Source organism: Gallus gallus, chromosome 2 (assembly GCF_016699485.2).
Source record: "Gallus gallus isolate bGalGal1 chromosome 2, bGalGal1.mat.broiler.GRCg7b, whole genome shotgun sequence".
In the NCBI taxonomy this organism is placed as follows: Eukaryota; Metazoa; Chordata; class Aves; order Galliformes; family Phasianidae; genus Gallus; species Gallus gallus.
In genome coordinates, this window is record NC_052533.1 from 125,512,918 (window position 1) to 125,517,860 (window position 4,943).

At 41.1% G+C, this 4,943-nt stretch overlaps 1 long non-coding RNA gene across 1 annotated transcript; it reads right to left on the reverse strand.

Moving 5' to 3' along the window:
• Positions 1–1,372: 1,372 nt before the first annotated feature.
• Positions 1,373–2,315, reverse strand: LOC107052764. Its single transcript, XR_001465482.3, has 2 exons — positions 2,125–2,315; positions 1,373–1,660 (listed from the first exon to the last, which is right to left on the reverse strand). It is a non-coding gene; the product is annotated as an uncharacterized LOC107052764 (long non-coding RNA).
• Between the last annotated feature and the right edge of the window lie 2,628 nt (positions 2,316–4,943).

Consider the following 4,943-nt stretch of genomic DNA (forward strand, 5'->3'; position numbering starts at 1 on the left):
ATGTATTGTTTTCTTGTAGAAGAGGGTTAAGAAGAGAAAATCAGAATGAGGACAGAGAAAATACTTTATCAAATTGAGATTAGTTTTGACCTACTCCTGATTTTAAAGCAGTAGACCTACCCAACTCATTGATGTTTCCAGATATTTTTGTAGGAGGAAACTAAGAAGCAACTGAAGCAACCAAAGCTACAATGACTTCAAGAGGCATCTTGGATTCGAAATGGATATTAACTGTCGTATGCTTAATTCCATTTGCAAGCATTCACACATACAAATTTTCCAAACCTTTGTGTGAGGAAGCAGTAAAGAAGAACAGTACTTAAAAATTCTTTAGTTGCCAGTTTTTTCTTAAAATTTTGGTCAAACTGAAACAGTATTTTGTCACTAAAGGTTTTGAATCAGTAAATCTCTGAACTCCCAAATGCTTTAGAGCAGCTCTGTAGTATTCATTCTTCATGATATGTAATCAGTCATTTGCATAGAAAGAGGGTCAGAATAAGGAAGAAATGGTGGTTTGAAATTTTCCAAACATGTAAACAATAGGAAAGAGTGGGCTGTGTTGTTTTTTAACGTGAGGATAATTCTGGATTAACTGCATAAGACTTTATTTTCACATAATTGTAGAATGGTTGATGTTGGTGGGGACTGCTGGAGACCCAGCCCAGCTGTCCTACTCAAGCCCTCTGTTCGATTAGACAAATTGCTGTCTCAGCTAAAACAAGCAAAACTTCCAGCAGGTCAAAAAAGTTTAGACAGCATGCCTGAGAAGCCTCAGCCTGAGACCTTGCAAACTCAATTCAAAGCTTATGGCCTGTTACAAGCAGCAGTGATGCTATATTCTAGGGCTGCACGGTTGAAGGATCCATGCTGACTATGCACGGTCACCTTATCCTTCTTATGCTTGGAAATAGTTTCTAGAAATACCTGCTGCCTCAGCTTCCAAGGGTTGGAGGTGAGGCTGACCAACCACTAGTTTCCTGAGTCCTCCTCTTTGCCCTTCCCAAAGGTACAAGCAACATTTGCTCTCTTCAGGAACCTGTCCTCATCACCATAACCTTTCACAGACAATTGAGTGCCATAGAATCATGGAATTATTTCTGTTGAAAGGCATGGATGCATCCCAGAAGGTCCCACGAACTTGTTTATCTCCCAGTTTTTCCAAATGTTCTTTAACTTGATTCACATCTTTTGCTCAGGCTTTCTCAAACGGTTCAGGAGCCCGGAACATCTGAAAGCTGACTTTACCTGTAAAATCCAATGTGACGAAGGCACTGAGCATCTCAACCTTCTCCATATCCTTTGTACCCCATTCAGCAGCAGGCCTGCATTTTCCCTGGTCCTCCTTTCATAGATAATACACACGTACAAGTCCTTTTTGTTGTTGTGCCTCTTGCCAGATTCAAATGCAGGTGGCTATTGGCTTTCCTAGCTCTGCCCCTGCACACTTGGGCAATATCTCTTTATTCCTCCCAGGTCACTTGCCTTTGCCTTTTGTTTGCATCCTTTTTGTTTTAAAGTTTTTAAGGAGCTCCTCATTTTGTACAGCCCCCTGCTTTCTTTGCTTGATTTCCAGCACACTGAGGTGGATCATTCTGGAGCTAGCAGGGGCTTGAAAGCCAACTGGCTCTCCTGGTCCCATCTAGTCTGTAGGGAGGTACTGCTGTGTGGGCAGCAAATTAAGAAAATAGAAAAATAATCAGGATAGTAACAGATAAAAAGAGAGGAACTGCTTACCTTATTTTTAATTCTGGGTATGTAAAATGTTTAAAGAGGAAGTAAAAGCCATGCCACTTACAGTGAAGGTTAGTTGAGTTCTCAACTGACTCACATCATTTCACAAGGAACAAGTTTTGAATAAAATGTGGCTCACATGAATTCTAGAGAAATCCTTGCTGTTTCTCATCAAGTCATGTGGCCGGGCTTCTCTTATCTTGAACTGATAAGGATTTTGTTCCTTATTCTGCCAGACATGGCTGGGTAACCAAAACCAGTTTGCCTAGCATGAAGTTACCACATGTGGCCACCTAATCGACAAACCTCAAGTTTTGAATGGTTTTCAAAACCCACATAGGCTCAGAGTGCACATGCATCCTTTTGGCATCACTTGGCTCTCTGAAGACTCACCACTGAATATCAAGCAGAAGGAACCTGGCCTAGTAGCAGATCTGGAGGTTGGTGGCTCTGCCTGTGCCAGAGGGGCTGGAATTTGATGGTCTCTGGGGTCCCTTCCAACCCAAGCCGTTCTATGGTTCTATGAAGTCACAGCCAAGGAAGCACCTTACATGCCTTTCTGTCTAGCAAGGTGTCAGTTCTGCTCTATTACAGATGTTTATAGCCATAAAATATTAATGATGCTATTTACAAAGGCTGTGCAAAGTTAAACTGATTTAATTTTATAGACTCTTGTTACAGGTGGTTTGTCTTTGATGTTCTCTCTCGTTGTGTTTTTTTTTTCCAGTCATGACGCATCAATTTTCCACGTAACTGGGAGAAGTTGAGATAATTTAATTAGGGAAACATATTTTAGCTGATGAAACTTCTTCCTGACGGGGCTTTATCTGAAAGGAAACACCTCTTTTTTTTATCCAGCAGTGATTACTCACCAATCTGTTTAGGCTGGGTATGGGCGAACGGAGAGCTGCAGTGAATTTTTTCTGAATGGATTATTTGTTAATGTGGCTCCTCCTCGTGGATCATCTTTGTAACACACAGCTGGGCAAACACACTCTCATGTCCGCACAAAAAAAGAAGCCACATTGAGCCTAAACCTTCACGTTGTTCAGAAACAAAGAGCAAATCATTAACAATTAATATCCAAAAAGCATTTCAGCCGTGTGCTCACACCCGCTTCCCATTTCCCTTTGAACCTCTGTTGCAAATCCATGAGCTGGTTCGTGGCTCTGTGATCTGCAGGAGGCTTTATGAAGAGGCAGGCCAAGGCGGTGCAAAGGGAGCTGCTTGCCCAAGGAGACCAGCAAGTCTTTCAGTGGTGTTCCTAGGCCATGTCATTTGCTGTAGTTTTAACCTTTAAAATATCATGTCTGCACATTATACTGAGATAAAGGATGCTTTTGGAGTGGAAACTGTCTATTCAAGTCTGAAGAATTCAGTGGTTGACCTGTGTATAATTTTATAGGTCCTTCTTGTGGGCGGTTTATATCTTTGATATTTTCTTTTCTGCTATTTATTTACACCCGTAATATATTTGTTCTCTATATAATAATGAAAAGTCAAAATAAAGCCAGGTCCACCTGGAATAAACATTTAGAATTTCTCAATATAGTACCTTTGGAGTTGTTTTATCTAAATGTCAGCATTTGTGATAGGGAAACACTCCTTAAAAGAAAACTGGCACACTCTTCATAAGATGACGAAAGAATCCCACCTGACTTTATTTCCTGTGATTTCACAGACCAAATATTGCACAGTTTAGAATGCACAAATGGACAGTATGGTTGGAACAGATGTTGTATAGTGGTATTTGAGACACATCATAAGAAAGTGTGTTTCTAACATATCTTAATGGTTCTCTCTCTCATTTACTGAGGTGTTTGCTGTGTGTGTGTTTTTTTTTTATAGTGCTTTCAGAAAGTACTGTTTCTCTTTATATCCAACAGACTTCCCAGGCAGGAAAGCAGTGGGATGAGAGGATGATGCTGTTCCTGGTGGTGTTGTGTCTGCGGTTTCCAGCTCTGCAAATGTCAAGTGTAACATCCACAGCTACTTGGCAAAGACAAAAAGCAGTCATTCAGTTTGATTTCACTTTAGTACTGTTTTCACCCAGAAGAAGAAGGAGGGACAAAACCACGTCTCTATCCATCATCTTTATTCTGTAGCAAAAACGTGATTAGAGATTTGTCACAAAACCTCTAGGGAAAGGGATATAAACTTTCTAATAGGCAGGTGACCAGACATGGTCCATAACAAAGAGTGGCCCATGAAGTCTCTCTTTGCTTTCGTCCTCATTCAGATTTTCACCCAATACAAATTCAAGCAGTGATATTTCTGAAAAGGAACTGGGGCTGTTTAGTCTGGGGAAAAGGAGGCTGAGGAGAGACCTTATTGCTCTCTTCCAGTACCTGAAAGGTGCTTTCAGCGAGGGCGGGGTTGGTCTCTTCTCACTGGTGATAGGTGACAGGATAGGGAAAATGGCCTCAAGTTGCACCAGGGTAAGTTCAGGTTGGATATCAGAAATTTCTTTACAGAAAGGGTTGTTAAGCACTGGAATAGGCTCCCCAGGGAGGTGGTTGAGTCACCATCCCTGGATGTGTATAAAAACCATTTGGATGTGGTGCTCAGGGACATGATTTAGCAGAGGGTTGTTAGAGTGTGGGTACTGTGTTACCTGAGCAATCCTATGATTCTGTTTTTCCTGGTATGGCTGAGATACACACCTGTTCCCGTTAACTTGGGCAGCCACAAGACTTGTGTGTACATTTGTCAGCTACTGTGAACTTGCTTGGCTGCATGATTATGGTCCAATGACCTCTGTTGTCTCTTTCTCCACCCTTTAGTTTTACTCTGCTTAATGAAAACTTACTGGCTCGGTCAGTAATCCAAACACACATTTTCTGTAGAAGCTAAGTGCCACTGTATTGTAATTAAAGTGAATTTCTTGTTCTGAAATACTGGCAGAAAGGTGGCCTTTAAAATTCAGTGCACATACTGTTCCACAAAGGAAGAGTAAACTGGTCTGACCAGCTTGAAAAGAATGAAGAAGACAAAAACTTGGAAAATATGTGAGCTGACAGGTCTGATTTAGGAGAGAGAGAGTGTTACGTGAATGGATAAGCATGAAATTATGACCAACCTGCCCATCTCTCCATGCAGAGCACAAGCAGGCTCTTCATGACAAGGCGTGCAGAAGCATTGTTTCAGTATAAGATTTGTCTCTGTAAATTATCCAATGTCTTGTGAAAGCTTAATATGACATTTATAAGTTA